The sequence below is a fragment of the Helianthus annuus genome, chromosome 15 (genome assembly GCF_002127325.2).
Source record: "Helianthus annuus cultivar XRQ/B chromosome 15, HanXRQr2.0-SUNRISE, whole genome shotgun sequence".
Taxonomy (NCBI): Eukaryota; Viridiplantae; Streptophyta; class Magnoliopsida; order Asterales; family Asteraceae; genus Helianthus; species Helianthus annuus.
The window spans coordinates 65,364,677-65,374,534 of NC_035447.2; the positions used below are offsets into that span (position 1 = coordinate 65,364,677).

Genomic DNA, 9,858 nt, shown 5'->3' on the forward strand with positions numbered 1-9,858 from the left:
GGAAGGATCCTTGAAACTGGGATGATCCTGGAACGAAGGAGGATCCTTGAACCTGGGATAAACCTGGAACAAAGGAAGATCCTTGAACCTGGGATGATCCTGGAACAAAGGAGGATCCTTGAACCTGGGATGATCCTGGAACAAAGGAGGATCCTTGAACCTGGGATGATCCTGGAACAAAGGAGGATCCTTGAACCTGGGATGATCCTGGAACAAAGGAGGATCCTTGAACCTGGGAGGATCCTTGAAACGGCCAGAACCCTTGAATCTGCTGCACTCCTGGGTATCCTCTTGAGCTTGTAAAGGATCCTATATGCTGAGGATGGGATCCTGTCGGCTGGAAGTATGAACCTGATGCCTGAGTCACTGTTGTTGATCCGTAGTGCACTCCTTTTGGTCCTCCCACATATTGAACGTCTGGAATCACTGAAGGCTGAGAAGTTATCACCGGAGTATCAAAATTCAAAGATCTGGGCACCAGTGGGGAATGATCCTCTGCTGATCTCTTTTGTTTCTTGAGGTCTCCGATTTCTTTGAGAATCCTTTCGTTGGTCTTATCTTGCTGCTGTATATGCTCCTTCATCTGCAAAATCAAATTAAACATGTCACTAGTAGTAGGAGTATAAGAAGCAGAAGAAGTTGGAGGTTTTGAGAAAATGGGAGTTGGTTTCTTCTCAGCATTTTTCTAAGGTCCAGCAGGTGGTGGAGGCAAAGGTGGAATGCCCTGAGATGAATTGACCGCAGACATTGCAGTAGAAGTATTCTTTGATGATGAAGCCATGTACTTGAATGCAATGAACCGGAATGATCACAAACAGAAAAACTTCTTAGGAATGAAGCACCAATGGCCCCAAGGTGGGCGCCAAACTGTTTTGGTCAAAAATCAGACGAGGATAATGCAACCAAACTCTTTGTTACGAGGTATGATGCTTGAATTGATGAACAACAATGAGGATCACTTAGAAGTAAATTGCACAAGAGACACAAAGATTTATACGAGGAAAAAGCCCTTGATCAATGAATGATCTGCGGCATAAAAATCCTCGGGTGATGGAAACTACCGATCACCAACTTCCAATTAACCAATAATTGTTTACAACTTCGGATAATAGCGAGCTAGGTACAAGGAACACTATAGTGTATCGTGTAGAAATGTGTAAAAATTGCTAAGTGTTTTGCCGTATGCTCAAGAGTGCGGTTGTACGAGTGTGTGTAGCCAAAATTAGCCAAGTGTTTCTAAAGCTAGCTCGCTACCCCTTTTAAAATAGAAGTTAACTAGCCTAACAAACTGTCCACAATTCGTGCCATGCTCCCACGTTCTCCACAATGTCCATTTTCAGTCAAACACGTGCGAAATAACCGTGGAATATTCCTTAGTAACGTTGCCAAGACCAAGTCCAACTTGTTACTCCTGCAAAACAATACGAAATTCAAAGTAAACAATCGTTAGTATAAGGATCCTTATGGTGATCCATGATCCTGATCCTGAAGCACTTCTGAGGATCACTATCTGTCACAGAAGTAAGGATCACTAATAGGATAATAAGTGAGGATCATAGGTCATTGAAAAATCCTGCCCTAACAATTAGCACTTCTCAAGTAATTTAGCTTCGTATTTCCTTCCCAAGGTGGGGGTATCTCATACATGTGTATTCGTATTTTTGTATGTGTGCCTCTAGCCATGTATTGGCGTCGTATTCCAGTGTATTACTCCAATTAAAAATATACCAATATATTCCTAATATATATTTCCAACACTTATATTTTCAAGTCCCACTCTAGAAAATATATAATAACTTATTTTGTCCCAAAAATTATGTATTTTCTCTTTGTCGAAAATATGATATACTTGGTAATATGTACAAAAATCATATTTTCACTTCTTTCGTTACATATTAATCATGAACTTGATACATTCCGAAAACGCGTAATAACTTGGTAGAGCTTTTAGTGGATTTAGTTACCTTCCAAAGCGTAATTATTTCTTTAAAAATCATTTTTCTTACAAAAGAGTTAAGTGTTTACAACTTGTATACAATTTTTACAAAAATTTAATCTTTTGAACTCTTCTTGTAAATAAAATGTTTTCACACTTATTTTAGTTCCAAAAATGGTGTAAGTGTGTGTAAAAATTATGATTTTCCAAAAACCAATTCTTGAACTTGGTTTATTTAGATAAGTCTTTTGTAAAACTCGGATATACATGACCATCATCTTACTTGTTCACTTATTTTTCAAGCAATTCATTTTTATCAAGTTCATATTTAAACTAGAAGGTGATTATCTCATATAATCCCCTAATCACCTTCTAATCTTATTAAATCTTATTTCTAACATCATTTAACAAGCTCCATATGGTGATTAACATCACATAACCAAGAATCACTAAGAAATTAACAACATATTCATAACAACATCCTACTAATAACATTTCTTTATGTTTCATCCTTGTGTAAAGCTTTATGTTCATATTTCTTGTTTAAACCCTTTTAGTGTTCTTATAAATTTCAACATACTGTAACTTTTAACTACTCAAAATAGAGATAAGCAAAGGTTAAACAAGGACTTACAACTAGCTCAAAGGCTAGGGAAGAACTCTAGTGAAAAGATGAAGAATGGTGAGAGAAAGCAAGTGATGAAGCTCCTTAATGATCTACAACTTCAAGCTCCTTTGATCCTCCTTCTAACACTTTGAATGAAGCTTAGAAATGGATGAATGTGGTGGTGGTGGTGGCGGTTATAGTGAGGCCGAGAGGGAGAGAGGAGAGTGGGTGAGAGAGAGAGTGGGGTGAATGTTGTGAAGTGTAAGATGAAAGATATGAAGTGATCTTTGCCATACTTATAAGGATTTTGCACAATATTATGTTCACACAATCAAGTAAAGTCCATTAAAATATTAGAATGAAATCTTAGAAAGTATGGTGCATGGAGTGGGGGTGATGGCCGATTAGGTGTAGGGGGGGGGGGGTTAATTGTAATATTTCATGGTAGTTGGTAATTATTAGTCAAATTCCAAGTATATGGTCACATATGTTAGTTAGTGGGTATTTTAGCGGGAGCTAGGGTGTTCGGGGATCACGACTAGCCAAGAAATAATAAAACAATGTCTTTGGCGAAATTTCGTGTCCCAGGTAATGTCCGGTTATTCGGTTAGATATCGTTTCGTTAAAGTGCTTAATCATTCCGTATAATGCCTTTTATATATCTTTTTTTTGTCACACTTAATTCCCGACACTTAGGAAAGCATACAGGGCCATTCTGCCATATTTTTGGCACATTTCTAGCATATTAAATGCTGAATTTCTGATAAATAATGCAAAATTCTGCATTATTAGTGGGTTTTGGGCACTTCCTAGCACTTTAACTATCACCTAGTGACGCAGTTTTATGGTCCTTACTTCCCTACACTCCATACTAGTATAATATCCTGTCTCTGGCTCATACTGGCCTCAAAAACATTGTCTGTCTATGTGCTGGTATTGTCAGTATGTTTCCAAATTATCCGTTCAGAGTGCTAACTGTGCTTTGTGCATCAAGTATGTCACTAAAGTTTGTGTGTAAAAAAATGGAGTGACAGTAGGAAATGTGATGCATATGTATGTATGATACAAAAATCATAAAGCTGTTTAAGTTGTCAGTTGTAATCAAGCACAGTCATTAAGGACATAATTAAAATTAATTAATTGTACGGTACCTGTAATTGTTTTCTCATCTTTCACAAATTCTAATCCAAACTTTGATCGAGCATCAATATCTCATTCATCTTAGCTCCGATTTGGACATGGTTTGGTTCGTTGTACAGTCCTCATTGTATACAACACAAACCCACAAAATAGTACTTATATTAACTAAAGTATAATATAAATATATTTGTCGAAAATTTGGGAAAAATACACATTATACTTAATGAAAATACTCTCATAAACCTATGTTTCCAACAGGTCACACAAAATTCAGAAAGCTATTGAAACATTTTAGAAACAGGTAACCTATAATGTGGTTAGAAAAGTGTTGAAAGGCCTACCTCTAAGATGGGATCACATTGTTAGTGCAGTACAAGAATCGACTAGGCAACACTCCCAAGTGGCTAGTTGACAGGTTTATTTATTGCAACCCATGAGCTCAAGGTTAAATCTTGCATGGTGAAGGAAGAAGAAAATGTATTCTAAGCAAACGAAAAAGTTTGTTCCCGCATATAAGAGGTCGTGGAAGTAACTTCCCACATAATAGGTGATCAGGAAGCTTCGGTGTCAAGAGGGAAATGCTAAAGATCAAGTCGTTGAATCCTTTAAACCTCTCACCAAACTCAGGAAGGAATGCTGATCTATCAAAAGAAACACGGTACATACCTAGTATATATTTCGGAATGATGAATCATAAAACATCCATACTTGCATATACTTAAAGATGCTTGTGAAAACCCTAATAATTCATTCACACATACATGCTACACTTTACCCAGTCATCTTGTTCGTTTTGACATAATGAGGGATTCTTCGTCTCCCTCGTCTGTTTTATCCATAAAGGGTTCTTGAGATACATAATCTTTTGGACGTGTTTAGTATTAGTGTAAAATGATTCAAGGTTCTAATTAGTTGTGTCATGTTGATGAGTTATAGTTAATAATTTGAGAAAGTGTTTTCTCATATACGTGTTGATGTCTTAAATCATCACGTTGATGAATTATGTATGTTTTGTTGTTTTGCAGATTTCTTGTTGTTAAAAAAAATTGGGTTGTATTAAACATCAAATTCATAAGAATTAATAAAACCTAAGCCACTTTAACTATTTTGGCTCTTATCCTTGGATATGTGATAAACCAATGACAACCCACTTTGAGTAGCCAAGAGGGTCATTGTTTTTCTAGGTGGTTTAAAAAAATTAAACGTTTCTAAAAGGTTTTAAACTTGTTTTAGTTTCTAAGGAGTCTGCTAATCAAAGGAGTTGACCTAACTGGAGTATGCTAGTTAAAGGAAAGACTCAATTTTTAGTTTTTTCCTTAGACAATGTGTTAGAAAAGTTCATGTGAATATCCATGTCTCCCTAGAAACCAAAATACTTTAAAAAACCTTTTGAAACAATTATCATTTTGCTAAAACACTTAGAAAATAAAAATCGCCCTTGTTAATCATGTACTAATAGTAGAATAAGCTATAGATATGTAGGGTCAATCTTTACTAATTATCCTAGCATTTTTTATATTATAGGAAAAGAAAACACTTAGATTTAAGTGACTATCTTGTTTTCTTTTGTTAACTGTGTTAATTTTCAAATATATAAAAGAGGAACTCGATCTAATCTACAAAATCGGTGTTGCAGTATTAATCAACTACAACCCTGTTATATAAGAAACTCAAGAACAAACTAGAATGACAAACTACTTTGAAAATTAACCCTATAGTTGTGGGTTTGGTCGATGTAGAAGACGAAACCGAAAGAACTCTAGATGGAACCCCAAAACTGCAGAACTGAGTGAGAACTCTTTTAGAAGTTTGCCTAGGTATAACCATTTAATACTCCCATATGCAATCTCCACATCTAGCCCTTTAAATATCCAAAAAGGTTTCCTCTCGAGTTTCTCTAATATCCTAAATATCAACATGTTGCTAAAACACAACTAAAAAAACAAACTTGCAACAATTTGGTCTAGCTCAAGATAGAAATATAATATTATAGTTTTAACAAGAACATATGTTTCTATGTGTTCATATTCTCAAAATACTACAACGCTACAAACAATTATATAAATATGGTTAGCCAGGCTTCATGAATAGTACTTTTGCTAACCTATCGTTTGCCACGTTACACACGTTCAACTGATTGCCACGTTACAAGTATTACCTCATCTCACCTTCTTCTATGCTACCAAAAAAGTAAAAAAGCAATATCTCTCTCCTACATTAACCCTAATCTCTTATCTGGCTTCACACATGTTCCATTTTTCTCAAGTAGGATGCTCCAAAATGTTGCGAACGGACATCAATCGAAGGTCGTTTCCCAAGTTTTTGAAGATTGATGCTCATCTTAATTTATGTGAGTCACAAAAGAAAGGTAAGGATCTGACCTGGACCTCCTGGTCACTATTTTACTGCCTTCAATGGATAACAATTTTTCATTTTATCTATATTTGTTCAACTTCTTCGAAATACAGGTTCGAATCTTGAAATTAGCCACCAAAACTTTAGGCGTAATTGTACGTCTTTGTTGGTTTTAGTTGTTTTTTTGGGAATTCTGTTGAACACACGTGGTGTGTAGTTTGTTATGCTGAATTTTGGCATGTTAGAGAAAGTTGTTTTCAAGGGTCACTAATATATGCAAGCTAAAATGTGTTTCTAATTTTTTTTAATTGAAGTGATTTTGAAACCCTAATTTTATTGGTTTGCATTGGCCATTGAATTAATTATGAAACATATGATGTGAAGAATGCCCTAAATTGAATCACTAGACCATATGCATAAATCGATCTTAATTTTTAACACACTTAAACCCTAAATTGATACTGATTGTGGAATTTTACACGTTCTGGAGTCGTGCTTCAGATCCTTAAAGGAGAAAAAAAGTGATTCCTTATTGGATAAAAAGTTAATTTGCATGCAATTACAACATTATTTGGCACGATTCAATTCTTTGGAGTTGCTGGCTAATTACTTAGCTGGTTGTGGGTCAAAATGAAAAGAAATTGGCTTGAGAACAAGCAGAGGAAGAAAAGGACTCAAGTGACATGTATCATTATGATTCTTACCTAAGCCAATGCATTCATTAAAGTAATTTATTTCCAGCAGTTAATTGAGCTTACAATAAAGCCTACAGGTTACTAAATTGGATTAAAAAAATGTTGATTGATGGACCAGTCATTGGAAAAATAAAAACAGAACTTCACACAGTAGAGAAAGTTGAGAGAACTCAAAACTACCCGAATTTTGACCCAGTAGAGAAGGATACATTTATAGAAGACAACCCAATTTCGACTAATCAAAGAACGTAACACGTGATTGTTCTTTTAAGAATGTGTTCTCTTTTTATTTGAATCTTTGTCAAGATGTCGTGAATTATTCCTTGAAAATTCAATGTGATAATTTCATGGTTTGGGGTATTATCCATGTAATAAGAAAAGTTACAAGCTTAGGATTCTTAAGACATAGGTGGGTTATGTGTTTTGCTCTACTTGATTATTATATAAAATCTAAAATTTTATTTAGAAGTGCCATTACTTACCTCTATTAATAAACAAAGCATATATGACAGTGTGCTAAAATTTACCTTTCAGTCAAGGTAACAACATGCAAGTCATGAAACTTGATGGGTGAATATGGTAGTTGCTGCCTCATCACAGTTAAACCACCAGGCATCTTTGGTAAGTACATTATAAACTTTTGTACATGGTTTCTTTCATATATATATATATATATATATATATATATATATATATATATATATATATATATATGATCAGCGAGGCTCGATGAACAGTGGCAAGTTGTTGAAATGTTTCTTCTCTTGCATCCTGCTACTATCTTCATTTGGGCTTCTTCAATTTAGGGGCTTTTAAAAATCTGCTTGCTTTGTGGCTGTTTGGCGTTTCTCATTGCCGCATGTCACTCTGTTTCCCTTCTTTGACTCTTCAAGTTTCTCCTGCATGTTTTTTATTACCTTTATCATTGCTTCATCTTTCTCGCTTCTTTTCCAGGTTTGCCGATATCCATCTCTTCATGAGTTTTCTTTACTTACGGATTATATTAAATTGTGTTTGGTTTTGCAGTATTCACCGCTGATGGAACTAGCTGGTGATTTTAGGTTTAGCGCTTTATGCTTGCCGGTTAATTCAGGTTCAATGCTTCTATACCATCATTGGAAATTTCGATTTCCGGATTGCTAGCCAAGTAAAGAGTAATGAAATTATTTGATAATTAGTAATTGACGATAGAATTGGTCTTCCTTTTCCATGCTTTGTGCTAAACATGTTGCCTAAACAACCCAGTTATGGGCTTATCCAACTTTTTGCTTCTTATGTTTCTTCTTGGGCTAATTAGTGAATTGAATCAATAGTTTATGCAAGATTAATTTTTCTTCTACATAAAAAGTTAATTGCTTACCAAGGCTAAAGTCAGGATGATGACTAGGTTTGATTTTTTGGTCAAACCTTCCCTAAGGTTACTTCTGAAATTCTCAAAGATTTTGTGGTTAATTTGTAAAACGGGTATTTTTTGATGCAAAGTTTGATAAGGTTAATCTTTGTATTGTTAAATACAACTGTTGTGTAGAGGCATCGACAATTCTGTAATTATCCATGATTGTTTAGGCACTAACATGTTCAATACAATACATTAAATTATGCTAGAGACTATGATAAGTGATTTCGTTATATGACAGATGTTATTGTTTCGTAATATATGAGAATACTTTTTACACTAAAATTCAAATACAAGTTTATACTTTCCAACAACATACTAAACTTATGAATTCGCATAGTCATTTATTGCTTACTATATGGTTTATGAGGGCTAATGAATGTGCCATGGTAGCCTTTGTTTTACTTGCCTAGGTGTATTCAACATAAGCAAAATCATAAGCAAAATCATTGATCAATGTAATTAAAATGCACAGAAGGTAATGCACCACCATTTTGTTCATCTCAAATAACTGAACACCTTTTGTGGGCGGTCCTTTATATGTAGCAAACATATTTTGTAATCAACCCTCACAGCCGGTTCTATAAAAATTACTCCTTTAATCCAAAACTGATTTCCTGCGGCGAAGCGCAGGTCAATTTACCTAGTTGTAATTAAATATAGGAATATTGGATTTTAATAATCTCAATTATTCGTCGTTGACCGCCAATAGTCCTAACTTCAAAAATAACCATTGACAGTCCCAACTATTGACATATTGGCCACCAATGAAACCTGACTAACAGAACCCTAACGCTGTTAGTCTCTGGTCGCTGAAAACCGTTTTTGTCTAGAAAAAGGTTTCTAAAGGTCCGATATAAGGTTACAGAGAGATTTGGGACGAAAACGTTGAGTTTTCTAGCCAAAAAGTTGTTGAGTTTTCTGACCAAAAAGATGTTTTCCGACGAAAAAATGAGCTTTCCGGCGACTTTAGTAATTGGGGATTTTACTAGAAAAAGGTTCCTAAAGTTCCATAATAAGGTTACTAAGAGGTTTGTGATGAAAATGTTGAGTTTTACGGACAAAAACGTTTTTCCGGCGTCCGGAGACTAACGGCGTAAGTGTTCTGTTAGTCAGGGTCCATTGGAGGCCACTATGTTAATAATTGGGACTCATAGTGGTTATTTTTGAAGTTGAGACTGTTGGCAGCTGACGACGAATAGTTGGGATTATTAAAATGCAATATTTCTTAAAGATAAGACCCTTTGATCATATAGACGTCAAAAGTGGTGTTTGATATATAAGGCCATTGGGTGTACTCTAACATTTAGAGTGTTAACAATGACATGACATGTTAACTAACATTGCAAACCACTCCATCCTTGTGTTAAAAGACATTAAATGAGTTATGTGTTAACATGTTAACCCAATGTTAAGAGATTGAATTAATTATTCTTTTCTTTTTTAGACCAAAAACCACTAAAAGATATGGTTAGATGAAGTTAATGGGATTAAACCATTTCCTTGGAGTGTGGCAAAGTGAAATAGGGAAAAAAGATTGATGTGGCACTTAGGTAGAGTTAACATAGGTTAAAATATACCCAAAGGCCTAAGAGTAACTTAATTTCAATTACCAGTTATTTGTTGTCATCAAATCAACATGCTTATAATTGCTATTAACCGGAGCTACAACAATTTGAACACTCACTTGGATCATTGGTTCCCATTACAAATAAAATTCACCTAAATT

General features: G+C 34.9%; 1 long non-coding RNA gene across 1 annotated transcript; it reads left to right on the forward strand.

Annotated features, from left to right (window-relative positions):
* The first annotated feature begins 5,858 nt into the window (after positions 1–5,858).
* On the forward strand, positions 5,859–8,092 carry LOC110909755. The gene is made up of 4 exons (XR_002575598.2): positions 5,859–6,051; positions 7,268–7,354; positions 7,540–7,687; positions 7,760–8,092. It is a non-coding gene; the product is annotated as an uncharacterized LOC110909755 (long non-coding RNA).
* Positions 8,093–9,858: the final 1,766 nt, after the last annotated feature.